Genomic DNA, 17,871 nt, shown 5'->3' with positions numbered 1-17,871 from the left:
TCCCCGAAACCAGATTCATTTTCTATGGAATCTATATTCAGTTTGACCTGTCTCTTTCTTTTTATATTTTTACAAAAAAGCTGTTACTGTCAGTTTTTATATTCATCCCTAGTTTGTTTCATAGTTATTTTCTATATTTTTATTATCTTTTTAATCCTCCTTTGCTGAATTCTAAATGTATCCCATTCTTCAGGGCTATTACTGAATTTGGCCTCCTTATATGCTTTTTCTTTCAACTTAATATTCTCTTTCACTTCTTTGGTTAGCCATGATTGGTTCAGTCCTCTCTTAGAATCTTACCTCCTTACTGGGATGTTAAAAGATTGTTGACTTAACAAAGAGGAACTAAAAGTCACATTAGAATAGCCTGCAGTGTGACCATAAAATGTTCCAAAGCACTTTTAACCAATGAAATGTCCTTGTTTTGTGTTTCATATTATCATGTAGAGGATCATGACTTAAAGTATTATATTTTCATTTGCGAGTTGGGTCACCTTAATAGTTCAGAACTCATCGCTGACCAGGACATGTCCTATTTAAACCATATACGCGTGAACAAATAAATGTTCAAAAATTGCAGAGGCAAAATGAACTACCCAGTTCTTAACGAGTGTGGCCTACTGAAGCAACTGACCTTTATTTTGTAATGTTGTAGGAGGACACCAATGTCTAAATGAGAATAACACTACTGTTTGGCAAACCCTGGATGACCTGGACATGGTTTCCTCATCTACAAAAAAAATCTTTGACAAAATTCAGCAGAAATACACGAATTAGCATAAAGTAATTAGATTTTAGATGGAGATTTGACATTGGATAAGAAAAAGGATCAGCCACAGCAGATAGATGTTAGAGGAAGGGGTGGGGAAGGGAGTGCTGAGTGAAATGCACCAACGCTTAATGCGAAGACCCTCACTACAGAGATTGTGGCCTAGCCAGAGTGCAATTCAAGTTAAGCCTGTCTTTCCTTGACTGTTTTGGCTACTTTGGACTCAGATCCAAGCACACTGGACAAATTTACAGCCAATATAAAACTGCCAATATAGGACTCACCTGATGAAGGAGCAGCGCTCTGAAAGCTTGTGATTTCAAATAAACCTGTTGGACTATAACCTGGTATCTTATGACTTCTGACCTTGAATATAAAACTGAGAAGTGCAACTAATCTCTGAAAGAAGCCTAGGAATTACAAAATTAATAAGGCAAACATGCAAGTGGGTGGACCAATGCCAATCACAACTTAAAATGAAGCAGCTTAAAATGCTACACAGCAGAAAAAAAGGACAATAAAATTCAGCAGGCTGACCTGCTGAGTTTTCCAGCAATTTCTGTTTTTGTTTCTAATGTCCTTGTGAAAATTGGCTATCAGATATTCACACAATATTCCAAATATGGGCTTGGCATTGAATTATTTTAGATTAAAACACATCTCTATTGTTCTTTTACGGTGTTCAAAACTTTATCCCAGTGCTTGATTAATCTCGACAGTGTTACAATGATTATTCATTTTTACTATAAATGGTGATTAATTACATTCAAATGTTCCTATGTTGTCAACAACGCCCACTTACTATGTAGATTTCAAACTTACAACAATTGACATTATATATAATAAACTAGGAGAAAGTGAGGACTACAGATGCTGGAGATCAGAGCCGAAGAGTGTGGTGCTGGAAAATTACAGCCAGTCAGCCAGCATCTGAGGAGCAGGAGAATCGATGTTTCCGGTATAAGCCCTTCATAACAAATCCTGATGAAGGCGTTATGCTCAAAACCTCGATTCTACTGCTCCTCGGACAATGCCTGACTGGCTGTGCTTTTCCAGCACCACAGTCTTTGATTATGTACAACAAATTCCATTTAGAATTCTAAATCTGCATATTCATCTCAGGTTTGGCTCTGTATCATTGAATTCCATTAATATTCCCAGTGATGGTCACCCGACTGCAGTTCGATGTATCAGCAAATTTATGAATGTTATTGGAAGTGCCCTCTAACATATTATTAGCTGGGTAATCTGTAAGGAAGCAATAGCAGACTGTTCTTGCACTCCTAAAGTATTCCAAGTGCATTCTGTCTGTTGCAAGAGCAATGTTCAATTCAGCCAATTCATTTTTAATTTATTCCATGTGCATTGATAAAATCCTCAAATTAACCTTAGAAAATCCATGTGCACTCTCTTAATGGCCTCATCTTTTAATTTAATTATCTTAGAGAAAGGAAAAGTCTGACTTCAAACACTGTGTTTTAAATGAATACTGATCCCATCCTCTTTATGTGTTGGAGGTTTTTACATATTACTCCTTTTGACTAACTGGATTATAATTTCTTGATTTTCATGGCTCTCCTTTTAGAATGAGTTCGCCAGCTCCACCTGTGCCCCAGTCAGGTTACATCTGGACAAGAATACAAAATTCTGCCATTTATATTATCTTGTTCTAAATAGCTGGAGTCTAAAATGGAATTATTGTTAGATACAAGAGTGGAAGACAGACATGAGAAAGGAAAACATTCTTAGATAAAGCTACTTTAATTCTGGGTAGTACTCCAAAAACATTAGTGGATGTGGGATTTTGTCAAGTGGACATGCAATTTCTGTAAACGTGCCATAATAAAAAGCAGCTTCTTTTCAATATATAACAGCTACTAACCATTATTCCATTGGGTGAAAACTAACAGTCCACTTTTTGCTTGCTTTGATATTTCAAAAGAAATTCCAATGCATAAATGAAGTTCCGCAATTCTTTCAGTCTTCAGTTTTGTTCAAGCTCCATGTCACATGTGACTCACATTCCTAGATGAAAATTCTTCTTTTGAAAGACTGACAGTGTATCAAGGACAAAAGATGTGGTTGATTTGTCCAAAATGAACAGTTACCCTACAGGCAGCTGTAAAAAAAGAAACGTTTGGAAAAGGAGTATATTGATGCATTTGTGGGATGGTCTAGCTTTCTCAGAAGAGAGATCTCAGCAAACTACTCTTCCATCGGTCACTTATTTGTAAGTGAGCATGTCTGGAATTCATTTAAAATGTGTCAGTATACAGAGATTCTGTTTAATGTCTGAGATAATCACAGCATCCCAAGATTATAGTCGAAGCAAAACAGGTTAGTTCTCTTGATGTACTGGTCAACATTTAATATTAACAACTGCACAATAAACAAATTTCTAGGTCATTCATCTTGTATACCATTTGGGGACCGTGTAAAAATAGTGGATGCTGTGTTTCCTTAGATTGTAAAAGGCAGTACATTTATTTTGTCTGACTGGTTTTAAAACAGCTGAATACATCCTGAGTTTCTGAAAGGAAGTATATCAATGCAAGATCTTTCTTTTGGTTTGATTACAGTTTTGCCTCTGTACAATGTAATGATGCACCCCACTCTCCCAAAGTGGTAGACGACAATGTGTGGTTCACATGATGATCATATTCAGGGTTTTTTATTTGGTTGTACCTAGCTGGTTTAAATCTAAATCAGGCAGAGAATAAAGTGCAGACTTCAGCTCCTGTTGAACTCTACCCATGAAAGTAAAAACAAGTGAGTTATACAAGTAAAGGCATTGGAAAGGAGTGCAGTTATTAAGACTTTCAAAAATAATAAACAGTTCATTCAGTTAGAGAATTTATTATGAAATAGAACTCTCATTATTTTTAAGTGTCATGAAATATTTTAAAAGAAGTGTCATTTAATTCCTTGTACAAGCATTGCCAGCACGCACCTGCACACTATGACGATCAAATTATTGCCCAAAGATATGACCTGTCTTCCAGGTAATTCAAGCCACTGCTTTCAGCTCTGAGGGTAGTATAGAATGAGCTTTCACTGATCCGTCAACTGATGTATTTTCTGCTTCCAATAGACAAAGGAAAATACAGTTTAAAAATGTTAAATAAGATCCATTGAGCACAACATGACATTAGGTTCCTTGTGGCCTGATATACCATGTAAGAGTGCTTGTTTTACTTAAGGTCCAGTGACACACCATAGTAATAGGATGTTTCAGTAGGCATCAGCACACACTGCTTTTAAAGCCAATTCAACCATAAGGATAAAATTAATATATCACTTGCAGAAACCTGTAACAGTTGCGACAAGTTGGCCAAAGCTAAATGAAATACCACACATTTTTGGGATACTGAATACATGTCTTTTATTGTTCACAGGATATCCAAGCAGTTTGATCGTCAATTTTTTTTATTTCTTGCCAGATGAGCACCAATTGGAAGACAAGAAAATAGAAGATATAAAATAGTGGCGTCTGAATACGTGATTAAAATTCTCACGTTGATTTTTGAATATTTTCTGTCTGCTCCTGAATTGGGACATTTAACTTGGGGTATGTCTGTGGTTTCAAAAGAAACATTTTTACATAGAAGAAATTAATGCAAGTATCAGTTTTTTAATCAATATTTGTATAATTTTAACAATTTTCTGAAAAGGCCATCCAAAGTGAAGGAGCATTACCAAATGACTTATGTTCTGTACTGCTAGGCTTCACTTAGGTCAGAACCATTCAATATTTTATTTGTCTTCACTTTTATTAATTTGTTTCATGAACTAGCTACTGTAGTCTAGATTAAAATGGCTGGCAAACACTTTGACATGACTTTTTGTCACATTTCCCTCTACATAGAAAAAAATGGGTTAAATGTGCATTATTCATTGATGTTTACAATCAGTAAATAACTTCGTTGATGTTTGAAAGTTTATTATGGACAATGTCATGCAAAGTTGCTTTCACTGCAGGTTGCAATAGATCTTATCATGAAAAGATATGATGTGATACCTTTGACCTCGAGGAAAGGTCCATAAAATGTGCTCAAGAGGCAGCTTGTTTGGCAATATAGCACAGACAATGTGGCCTCTGTGTTAGCTACTGTGAAATCTTGGAAGGAAATTCCTTAGTTCGTGAAAGAGCAACAAGGTAAGGCAACAATATTGTAAAGTAATACTACAGGATTGATATGGAAATTAAGGAAAGTTGGAGTTGCCAAGGCAGCTGATTTTCTTGCGATTCATCACTGCCTAGGGTAGTTTGTATTATGAATGGTGCACTCCTCATGACCCCCGAGTCCCTGCCAACCTCCATAACCTGCACTATAAGATATGGTCACTGCACCCAGGCTCTGTGCCAGAAAACTCCTCGCAGCTGACGAATACCAGAAATGGAGTCAAATACTGAAACTTTTCATTTCTTTTAACAGATTTAAACTGGGCAGATTTATTTTCTGAATGACCTTTAAGTGCGCTTTATGGAAATATAAGAAAAGCTTCCTTTTTGTCCCCACTTACTAATTTCAGATGGAAGCACTCCACAAAGTCGTACTACAAACTGTTTTCATAAACATACATAAATATTAATGCATCAACTAAAATATTGCTGAAGGTCTGTTCAAATATGCCAACAGAATTGTGACACTTTGTGAAACACTATCCTTCCAGGGAAAATAAATAGGATCACAGCATTAAAATGAATGCTATAAAATAAATTTCTCTGGTTTGATTAACCACATGTCCACTTACTATCTTTTGGCATCATATAAGCTGTTGTGAAATGAGGAAATACAGAAATAAATATCGTTGTGCATCATCATCAGAAAACATTATTAAAATTATTTTTATTGTAAATATTTTATAAAATAACTAATCAGAGAAGTGACTAGCAGCTCAATAAATTGACTGCAGTAATAACTGCCTGAAAAGTCTTACCAATTTTTATCACACTAGTAACTCATTTGTACTGTGCAGAACTGAAAAAGATGGCAATACAATGGGAAATAGAAACGTCATGCTATATACCAGCATGTTGATTCACATACTGCTCTGCATCCTTCAACTCGAGCAACATAACCATTGTTGAGCTTTCGTAGTGACTTTTTGTTTAATCAAGCGATTCTTTTATAATCTAAGTGATGGAATTCTTGACAGCTTTAAGACAAGATCTTTCCAGACCTGTGATCCTTTCATTCCAAGGGGGTCATTGTAACTAGAAAATGGTTGGATAAATCTATTTAACTGTTGAAATTCAGCATGGAACAGTACAACCACTTCAATTACTTCCTTTATATGTCAAGTTCAGGAAGAGTAGAATGGAGTTTCTTGAGAGCACATTCATCTCTTCAGATATTTTTCATTTCAATAATCGAAAAGACAGTTCAAATGTTTGGCTCAGCATTGACATTTTTGGAATTTCAAGCCAAAATTTCTCACTATGTTTGACATCATGAACACCTCAATAAAAGACACATTATTAATTGTTACTTGAATTAAATTTCATTAGAAATAGAAACGTAGTTAGGTCTTACTACTTATTCAACACATTGCCTTTTGACTTCCTACTTTGTATTTTCTGTCTCTTTTTGAATCACTGTGAAACAATTCATCATTTACAAGTTGCAAATTGCACCCAGATTACTCCCAGCAATCAGATTACTTGAAGCAATCAGACAATGAGTAATTTATGACTGCGCAGTGTAGAAACCTACCTAGGATAATATAGGATTTACTTCACAAAAATAAGATAATTTGGCCTAATCAAATCACCATGGCAACGTCTCTACCAATCAGAATCCATTTCCAACCAGTCAGCATACGTTTTTCATACAGGTAGTTCTTTTGTAACAAGATGGTTATATTCTTGCGCCTCCCCACATTATAGAAAAATCGCCCTTTAGGAATAGCATTTAAAGTGTTAGTGACGTAATCGCATTACGGCCAACATGTGTTTTAAAAGTTCATGCTTTAAAAACAATGTCCCCAATTTGTCAATCACATTACAGTGAATTCATGTTAACAAAACACACATTATAGCAGAATGATCTGTACAGTATGAAATCTTAGTTTTTCCTTTCTTTTTGTATTTCTTGCAATTGTCCTGATGAATGCAAGATGAAAACTTTGGACAAAAATGTCTTCTTTTAGCAGCACCCAAGTCTGAACTCCAAGTGACAAAATGGATACATATTTTTCTACTGAACCTTGATGTATATTTTCAATCTATGTTACAAGCATTCCAGATATAGAAAATAAAAAATGTGGCAGGTTTAGCACAAAAATAATGCATAGATTTTTGATGTCAGGATCTGTGATTGAAATCTAGTATCAGGATTCTCCTATGATAGAAGGTAGGATACCATCATATATTAGTATAGAAGCTGCTAGCTTTGTTGTTACTTTGAAAGCCATGAGGCATTAGTACAGTCAGAGTTCTGGTCCTAAGACTATGGTATACCTTTGTCTATATACTATAAAGGGAGTAAGGCAAAAGATGGAAAATTACAGGCCGATTAGCTTAACCTCTGTCATGGGTAAGATTTTGGAGTCTATTGTGAAGGATGAGACTTCTGAATACTTGGACGTGCATGGCAAAAATCGGTTAAAGTCAGCATGGTTTCCTCATGGGAGGTCATGCCCAATGTATCTGCTGGAATTCTTTGAGGAAGTAATGAACAGGTTAGACCAAGGAGAGCCAATGGATGTTATGTACCTGCACTTCAGGAAGGCTTTTGACAAAGTAGGGCTGCACAGGAAGCTGCTGAGTAGGATAAGGGCCCATGGTGTTAGAGGCAAGGTGCTAGCATGATGAAGATTGTCTGGCAGAAAGCAGAGTGGCAATAAATAGGACATTCTCAGGATGGCAGCTGGTGACAAGTGGTGTTCTACAAGGTTCACTTTTGGGACCACAGCTTTTCACTTTATACATTAATGGTGTAGCTGAAGGAACTGAGGGCATTTTGGCTAAATTTGCAGATGATACAAAGATAGGTGGAGGGACAGGTAGTATTGAGGAGTTGGGGATGCTGCAGAAGGATTTGGACAGATTAAGAGAGTGGGCAAAGAAGTGGTGGATGGAGTAAAATGTGAGGTAGGAAGAATTGAAGCATGGACTATTTTCTCAGAGGGGAGAAAATTCAGAAGTCTGAAGTGCAAAGAGACTTGGGAGTTCTAGTCCAGGATTCCCTCAACAGCAGGATGAGTCAGTAGTTATGAAGGCAAATGCAATGTTGGCATTTTATTTGAGAGGACTTAAATATAAAAGCAGGGATGCACTTCTGAGGGTCTAGAAGACTCTGGTCAGACCACATTTAGAGTATTGTGCACAGTTTCAGGCCCCATATCTCAAGAAAGATGTATTGGTCATGCAGCAGGTTCAGGGGAGGTTCACAAGAATGATCTCAGCAATGAAAAGCTTAACATATGAGGAACATTTGAGCTCTTTGGCCCTATACTCTATAGAGTTTAGAAGGATGAGGGGGATATAATTGAAACTTACAGAATTTTGAATGGCCTGGACCAAGTGGACATTGGGAAGATGTTTCCACTGGTAGGAGAGACTAGGACCTGAGAGGACAGCCTTAGAGTAAAGAGAAGACCTTTTAGAATGGAGATGAGGAGAAACTTCTTTAGCCAGAGAGTGGCAAATCTTTGGAATTCACTGCCACAGAAGGCTGTGGAGGCCAAGTCATTGAGTATATTTAAGATGGAGGTAGATAGGTTCTTGATTGGCAAATAGATCAAGGGTTACGGTGAAAGAGCAGGAGAATGGGGTCGAGAAACTTATCAGCCATGATTGAATGGCGAAACAGACTCGATGGACTGAATGGCCTAATTTCTGCTCCAATGTCTTATAACAAACCTCAGATGCTGCCCAGACAGGTAAAGCTTCTTCTTTGTTCAATTTTCACATACTTATTTACTAAAGATGTCTCCAAGCATAAATGCCAGTGCTCATCAAGATGAGGAATGAGATATCTGGGAAACAGAACAGACTTCCATTCTTGCACTGCAGTAGCAGCACTGTGCAGATCCATTTTGTCACCAGTTGCTGCTTTATCAAAACTAAATTTATTCAACATTTGTTCCAGTACACATTTTAACATTTTACGTATAAAGTGATAATTAAAAAAACTTACCCTGTTTTTTTTCCCGAAGTTTAAGCAGGCAGCAGGTTGTATTGTATCTAAAGAGAGAAAGAACTGTATGTAAATGATGCCTCATGAATGTTGTCTCATGGGACAGCTTCCATTTCTCCATCAAAACCACAACTGCTTTGTGGTTATGATTATCAATACTTAATACAGTGTATCATTAAATATTTTAAGAGGTTTCAATGCAGGAAAATAAATTAAAACAAAGCTCAAGGGAGACCAATCCCACTGAACCCAATGAGAAATAGGGTTAACTAAAAACAATTAAAAACAAATAAAATTGCCTTAAAGAAGAGTTAAATAAACATGACTTGTTGTACAGCTTACTACAAAAGATCACACATAGATTGTGTTCTAGTAGAGTCATAGAATCAGACAGCACGGAAGCAGACCCTTCCGTCCAACCAGTCCATGCCGATCATGTTCCCAGATCAAACTAGTCTCAATTGCCTGCACTTGGCCCACTTCCCTTCAAACCTTTCATGAACTTATCCAAATGTCTTTTAAAAAGTTGTAACTATATCTGCATTCATTTCCCTGGCAGCTTATTCCACACATGAACCACTCTCTATGTAACAAAGTTCCACTCATGTCCTGTTTAAATCTTTCTCCTCTCACTTTAAACCATATGTCCTGTGGTCTTGAACTCCCCCATCCTAGGGAAAAGACCCTTGTCATCCACCTTATCTATCCTCCTCATGACATTATAAACCTCAAAAAGATCACCCCTCAACCTCCAATGTTCCAGTGAACAATGTCCCAGCCTTTCCTATTTTTATGTCTCAAATCTTCCATTCCCAGCAACACCTTGGTGAATCTTTTCTGAACCTTCTCCAGTTTAATAATATCCTCCCTATAACAGGGTGACCAGAAATGCAAACACTACTCCAGAAGAGATCTTACCAACGTCCTGTACAACATCAACATGACATTGCAACCCCAAATTCAAAGGTCTGAGTAGTGAAGGCAAGTGTGCGAAATGTCTTCTTAAACACCCTATCTACCTGTGACACAAATTTCAAAGAATTATGTACTTGAACCCCTAGGTCTCTCTGGTATACACCATTATCCAGGGCTCTGCCATTAATTGTATAAGTCCTGTCTTTGTTTCTATTACCAAAACATAACACCTCACATTTATCCAAATTAAACTCCTCAATCCAATGACCCAATTGAAGAATTGTAATCTTTGTAATCTTGGTTAATTTTCTTCACTGTGCACTATACCAGCAATTTTGGTGTCAGCCATAAACTTACTAATCATGTCTCCTATATCCTCATCCAAATAACTTATAAAAGTGACAAACAAAAGTGGATCACGTACCAATCCCTGTGGGAACATCATTGGTCACAGGCCTCCAGTCTGAAAAACAACCCTCCATCATCACCTTCTGTCCCCTACCATAATATATTATTATAGAATGTAATACCATACTGGATAAAGTACTGAAAGGCATGTAACATCCACAATCTGTTCACACAATCTTTAGAGCGGCCAATGGAAACTAATGCAAATAGACCAGTACCAATGCTGCCCATAGGAATATTTTGGCACACAACTCTAAAATAATTCAAGATAAAAGAGCCATGGCCTCCCAAAAATTACTGTCTGTGCATGGTGTCATTATTCTAATGTTTTCATAATTTCCTTAAGAATGTGCTCAGATACTTAACATCTATGCTAAGTGCTGAAATGTTGGACAGCGACATTCTGTAAAATTGATTAACATCTTAACAGTGACACAAATGCTGTGTTTTGAAATATAGGTGTGCCTAAAAAAATCCCTTTAAGATAAAGTGAAACAGAGAACATTTTTAAAAGGGAGATGGTAATTTTGCAATAAACAGGACATAACAATTAAAAAACTACATTTTCATGGCCAATTCTGCAGCTCAACAAATTTTACTAGGGCGGTACTGTGGCTCAGTGGTTAGCACTGCTGCCTTACAGCATCAGGGACCTTGGTTCGATTCCCACCTCGGGCAACTGTCTGTGTGGAGTTTGCACATTCTCACTGTGTCTGCGTGCGTCTGCTCCGGTTTCCTCCCATAATCCAAAGATGTGCAGGTCAGGTGGATTTGCCATACTAAATTGCCCATAGTGTCAGGTGCATTAGTCAGGGGTAAATATAGGGTTGGGGTCTGGGTGGGCTACTCTTCGGAGGGTCGGTGTGGACTTGTTGGGCCAAAGGGCCTGTTTCCACACTGTAGGGAATCTAATCATTAAATCACATTCTTTTGTTTTAATAACGTTTCTAATGGCAGTGAAGGAACATTGAATTTTTCACCAATTTCAATAGTTTGATCTGGAGAAGACTATAGTGTAGCCAATGACTGAGCAGTGATATTGCATATCTTCAGGATTAGTGATGATACTATAACTTCAAGAGGTGCATTTTGTCCTTTTTTGTAATAAAAATAGGTTGAGACAGAGATACTGAGCAGTCTGCTCAAAACTACAAGATTAAGCAGCTTTTGAGGGCTTTGTTTTTGTTAAGGTTGGTAAAATAGAAGCAGCCTGAATGGATCAAGCTCCCACAGAACCAAGATTTTTAGTTTTAGTTTTCTGCAGTTCTGCAGTACCTGGGGTCTTGAAGTTGGATGTAAAAGTTCTTAATCCTCTGTTACAACTAAAAGCTTGGGTTCTCTTCCTGCTACTAGAATTGCATGTGAGAAATTTTTTTTTACTGAATTTGCCTTTGCCAATGGTGTGATTATGGGATGTTACTATACTGGAACAGATAAGTAGTTAATATATATATTATTTTGTTAAGCATTTAGTCAGAGCTACAGTTAAGAAAATTATTTTCTTTGTTTTTTTGTCTGTATTTTAACTGTAGCGTAAACAAAGTGTTTTTCGCTTAAAATTGATAGCTTGACCAATTGAATGTAATCTTGAATGCAATGCCTTACACATATCTTTAAAATAAAAACAAAAGTTATGGTCTAGGTTATTTCCTTGACATGTTTGAGGGGGCTTGATCTGGTACATAGCACTTCACCAATCTGTGCAATTGATATAGCTTGAAGATGCCTTCAGTTCAGGCAGGAATGTGACTGTGTGACTGTGAATACTGCCAGCTTACCATTAACTTCTACAAAACCCAACCTAAACCTATTTGCCGTTCTTGTAACTAAAATAGATAACTTCACACTTCCCCACATTATACTCCAACATTTTGGTCCACTCATCCAACCAGCCTACACCCCATTAAAGCCTTTCTTGGCCTCTCCTCACAGATTATTTTCCTACTTAGCTTTGTTTCAGTAGCTAACTTTGATATGTTGCACATAGGTCCCTTCACCTAAACCATGGATATAGATTTCAATAATTGACGTCCAAATTATGCTCACCGGAGCACTCCAATCCTGCCAACTCAATAATGATCCGTTTACCTAAACTCTCAAATTGCTGTCCATTAATCACTGTTCAATCACATTATATTATTGTCAATGCCAAAGCCCTCATATTTTGTATTTATTGAATGCGTTCTTAAAATCTAAATATACAACATTCACTGATACTCCTTATGTACTCAGCCAGTTGTATTTTCAAACAAAAAACTTTACTTGGTTTGTGAAACATGATTTTCCATTCATCAAACCACACAGATTCAATCTAATTGTACTGATTTTCCAGGTGGTCTGTTAACACAACCTTGGACTCCCTGCTACTGACTTTAGGGTAACTGACCTTTAGTTCTCTGCTTTTTCTAACAGCAGTACAACATTTGTTAACCTTCTAATTCAGGGACAATTCTAGAGTCTATGCCATTCTGGATGATCAAAGCCAATGCAAACATTATATCTTCAGCCACCTCTTTTAGAACACTTGGCCACAGTTAAATCATGTCCTTGGGGCTTTTGCGAGCTTTTTATTCTATGTTTTTCTCTTCAAAATAATAATTCTTTAAGTACTTCAGTAAGGCATTTAACCAGGTTGCTTAAGGTAGACTGTTTAGCTAGGTTAGATCATATGGAATATAGGGAGAACAAGCCATTTGAATACAGAACTGGCTCAAAGGTAGAAGAAAGAGGGTTGTGGTGGAGGATTGCTTTTCAGACTCTGACCTGCGGTTTGCCACAAGGATCCGTACTGGGTGTACAGTTTTTTGTCATTTGTATAAATTATTTGGATGTGAATATAGGAGATATGGTTAGTAAATTTGCAGATGACACCAAAATTGGAGGCATAGTGAACAGTGAAGGAGGTTACCTCAGAATACAATAGGATTTGGATTAGATGGACCAATGGGCTAAGGAGTGGCACATGGAGTTTAATTTAGATAAATGTGAGGTGCTATATTTTGGAAAGGCAAATCAGGGCAAGACTTGTACACTTAGTGGTAAGGTCTTAGGGAGTGTTGCTGATCATGGTTCCTTGAAAGTGGAGTCACAGTCTATTTATCAATTACTTGGATATTGTTTGATAACTTTTGAAATGCTCCCAATTTCTTGGCTTGGTGACAAAATCATAAACTTATCATTTTAATCTAGCATGGTCCTTAATGTCTCTCGCTAACAATGGCAGTACTTGTGAAGTTTTAATTCCTCAAGGAAATGCTTGATTATTGCAAACTTGAATTATATTGTCAAAGCTTGTCAATACATTATATGCCATCAGTATCTACTTATCTAAATTTCCAGTCTATCTCAATCAGCATACCTGTAATTCTCTGTAATTTGTTTACATCTAATAGTCAGACATAACCACATCACTTATCCAAATTAACATGGAATGCTATCATGAACATTCTTCACTAAAGGATCCTTTATTACAAAATTACTAATGAATCTCATTTCATTACATAATACTTGACCTGTGTGATAGTTTGTATAGGCATGTTCCAATGAGAGGTCATGAATCGGAAATGTGAAACACGTTTTTCTCTCTCCATAGATGCTGAACATTTCCACTTTTTTCTTAGCACAGACTATCATTACATTCCCATAAACAAAGAAAATGGAGGTGGTGAACGGATCAAGTGTTTAAGATCATTAAGTGATTTGTTGGCCAGATAAAGAAAAACTACTTTTTGCAGTAGGAAGTCAACAGAGCATAATATTAAATTTTGAGCCAGGATTGAAGTGATACATCAGTGTTTCAGATAAGGTGTGGTGAAAATTTGGAGCTTTGCTCCGCCCTTCCCTTTGAAAAGCTCTTGAGGCTTGGCCAATTGAAAACGTTTAATATTTGTTAAGTAAGTTTATTAAATAATACAAAATCACAGCAAGTGCAAATAAAATGGTATGATCTAACTGAATGGTGAAGAAGGATCAAGAGACTGAATGATCTATATTCCCTTGTCATGCCATTCTGTCATCAGAGTGAAATTGTGATGAGTCAAATTCAGATGATAGAAGACTCATAGAATTCCTAGAGTGTGGCCCATCGAGTCCACACAGACTATCCGAAGAGCATCCATCCCAGACCCACCCCTTTACCCTATAACCCCACATTTCCCATAGCTAACCCACCTAGCTTACACATTCCTGCACTGTGGGCAATTTAGCATGACCAATCCACCTAACATGCCCATCTTTGGACAGTGGGAGGAAACTCATGCAGACATGGGGAGAATGTGCAAATTCCACACAGTCACCCGAGAGTGGAATTGAACCTGGGAGCCTGGCACTGTGAGGCAGCGGTGCTAACCATTGTGCCATCCATGACATGAAACTCTGGTTGTTGAAAATTTGTCAGTCACTCCCAACAATAGAATAAGAAATCCAATAAAAGGATGCCGGTGATAAGCCAACATTCAAGCTGGTAACTCCAGAGCTGAAGTTATGCATCTTTGTCATATCGTGCACCAACCAGAGTGGAGTGAGTCCATTTTAGACCAGGTAAGCCTGTAGTGACAGCTGCAAAATGGTCTCACCCACATCCTTGAGAATGTGCACCAATAGACATGCTTAACACAGATGAAAAATCACTATTTTACTGTCTTTTATCAGAATCATCCTTAAATCATTAAAGATGGAATGTCCAATGGTTGAAAGAAAAATAAAAGGAACGTATCATTCTGTGCCAATGTAGATGTCAAGACACTACTATTGCTGTAAGTCACTAACTAAACTGTCAAGGTGACCTCTAGCATTTGGGAATATGGATCAGGAAAGTGGATAAAATGTTCCAATGAAAGTAAAAGGAAAATTTTCCCTTACTGGAGCAGCAAAAGCCATAGAGATGCTCTGGAATTTCCCACTGTGGAATGAAAAACACAGAAAACGTGGTTGACTGCAATGATAACATGGCAAGCTCCCTGAAGTCAGAACTCCATGCATCATTGAGTTTTTCCACAGCTAACTCCCAATGTTTTTTGACACCTTTTACTGTACACAGTATGGCCACTGTAAGGTGTTAACAAATTGAAAAATAAAGGCATTACTGCATCATGGCGTTTTTTTGTGCAAAGCACATTTACAGACAAATTAGGGCTCCCTCAGCTACCTTGAAGTTTAGATTAATGCAAACTCATGGACAGATGCCCTGCATTTTGACTTATCACATCCTTACCCTATATCCTGCAAATCCATGAGTGTGGCCAGTGTTTCAGGTGACCAAACATGCACATTGGACTGATTTGAGCAAGAGCATTATCACCACCATGATTGGCAGCACAGCATCATGTGACATGAAGGGTGGGGGTTAAAAAGGTATAAGTACAATGTTTTATGGTCCTTGTTATATGAAGGCCACTGCAGACAGGCCTCTGCTGGCAATTTAAATGGATGAAGTAAATAAATAGACACAGTGGTCAGGTTGGCTAAAGAGACAAAGCACTGTCTAGCACAAAACCAGATGTCCGAACACCCTAAATCACATCCTCTACCCCAGCCACACAGCCACTTCCCATTCCCCCCAACCAAAAAATGCCCCACTCTGCCATTACTTCATTTAATTCTTTTACGAACATACTTTCCATTCTCCCTCCCTGCTCTGGATTTCTGCTTCCCTGCTATCCAATGCACTCCACGACTTCTCAACATCCCCCTCCACCTGTAACACTTTTCTGCCTTTCAACATGATAAACCCTCGCTGTGACACCGCTCCCCTCTCTCCCTTATAAATCCTTCCCTCCCTGTAACATTTACCCACCCAGGCTAACAGTGTCCTCCCGCCTGGAACCTTTTCTCTCACTCCCCTCCCTGCTTCCAGAGGCTCCCCTCCATCTGCCTCAGCTCCTGCTCCCAAACACTCTTCTTCCCCCAAATTGCCCAGCGCCTCTGTTAGCTTTAAACAGCTCCTGAATAAACCGCACACAAGAACCGTCTCAGCCTTTCCAAAAGGAAGTGTCTTTCAATAATTTAAAGCCGAGGATGATTTTTTTTTCTCTCCCGAAAGTAATAGAGGGAAGAATTAAAAATCCCCAAATCCGACCCTCCAGCCCGGCTCGGCTTGTAAACACCTTCTATCTGTGATGTTCAATCAGAGACCTGGATTTCGCCGCAATAATAAATAGAATCGCTCTGCAGGCTGAACTCTCCCCGTCAGCATAACCCCGGCAGCCCCTCTCTAAACCCACATTGCTATTTGAGGATTGATATTCCATAAGATAGGGCTGACCTACCGTATCAGGAAAGGTGTGTTGCTGTTTATCGCTCAGGTCGGTCCGCAGCTTTGATTAGTTCCACGGCAGCGGAAATGCATCACATCCCAACCTCACCCAGTGCCAGAGCGAAACGCATTAGGTGCTCCACAGCGCCAGCTTCCTCACTCAAGAGCATCCGCTCAACACCAGCATGATTCATCCGTCCAAAACCCCCCTTCAGCTCTCCAGAGGAACTGACTGGGGGAGAGGGGGACACCAGTTCGTTAGGATTGTCCTGGAATTAAAATATAATCTCCACAGCCTGTTGCAAATTAACCCAGGTTGAAAAAAAAACATAGGGGCATTTTCTTGTTTTAGCACTCTAATCTTGTTTTAGACATTTTCTGGTTGTAAACTGTAAAAGCCTGTGATGTAGCTGAAAAATGTGTTGCTGGAAAAGCGCAGCAGGTCAGGCAGCATCAAAGGAGCAGGAGAATCGACATTTCGGGCATAAGCCCTTCTTCAGCCCTGAAGAAGGGCTAATGCCCGAAACGTCGATTCTCCTGCTCCTTTGATGCTGCCTGACCTGCTGCACTTTTCCAGCAACACATTTTTCAACTCTGATCTCCAGCATCTGCAGTCCACACTTTCTCCTAGCCTGTAATGTAGCCCAACTACAAATAAGCATTAGTCAGTTCAGCAGGTGGGCAGAGATGTGACAGATAGATTTCCAACAGCCCGCTGTGAGATCATCCAATTCCAATCAAAAATGGAGAGATCCCAGTAAATTTAAATATCAAGGAGTTAATAAAAGTGACTCAGCTGCTCTTTGAAAAGGCCTAGCAAACTATTCAGTTTAAGGGCAATTATAAATGGGCAAGAAATACCAGCAACATTCATATGCCCAGAGCAAAGTAAAGAAAAATTAGAGTAGTGTTGGAAAAGCACAGCAGGTCAGGCAGCATATGAGGAGCAGGAAAATCAACGTTTTGGGCAAAGGCCTTGATCAGGAATGCTCATTCCTGATGAAGGTCTTTTGCCTGAAATGTTGATTTTCCTGCTCCTCTGTTGCTGCCTGACCTGCTGTGCTATTCTAGTGCCACTCTAATCTTGATTCTAATCTCCAGCATCTGCAGTACCCACTTCTGCAAAGTAAAGAAAGGTCCCATGAAGGGTTCAGATACATTGCTGCAATGGTTTAATCAAGTGTGAAGAGGTTGGACTATCACTGGATTAGTAAACCTGAACCCCAGACTAACATTTTGGGGACACATTCAAATCCATCACAGCAGGTGGGAAAATTTGAACAAAGAACAGTACAGCACAGGAACAAGCCCTTTGGCCCACCAAGCCTGTGCCAACACATGATGTCTTTCTAAACTAAAAATCTTTTGCCTCTATGTGGTCT

At 38.5% G+C, this 17,871-nt stretch overlaps 1 protein-coding gene across 7 annotated transcripts in view; it reads right to left on the bottom strand.

The window, feature by feature from the left end:
• Positions 1–16,812, bottom strand: part of LOC122563668 (UPF0500 protein C1orf216 homolog) — a 41,422-nt gene extending 24,610 nt beyond the window's left edge. Inside the window, exons 1-4 of one of the 7 annotated variants that reach the window (XM_043717712.1) lie at positions 16,503–16,773; positions 8,914–8,960; positions 3,720–3,847; positions 2,652–2,888 (exon numbers count right to left, since the gene is read on the bottom strand). The gene's annotated coding sequence lies outside the window, so the exon portion shown is untranslated. The other 6 variants (XM_043717713.1, XR_006315689.1, XR_006315690.1 and 3 more) reach the window with 6 other exon arrangements.
• Positions 16,813–17,871: the final 1,059 nt, after the last annotated feature.

The sequence above is a fragment of the Chiloscyllium plagiosum genome, chromosome 27 (genome assembly GCF_004010195.1).
Source record: "Chiloscyllium plagiosum isolate BGI_BamShark_2017 chromosome 27, ASM401019v2, whole genome shotgun sequence".
Classification (NCBI taxonomy): domain Eukaryota; kingdom Metazoa; phylum Chordata; class Chondrichthyes; order Orectolobiformes; family Hemiscylliidae; genus Chiloscyllium; species Chiloscyllium plagiosum.
This window is presented reverse-complemented; position numbering and strand designations above follow the sequence as displayed.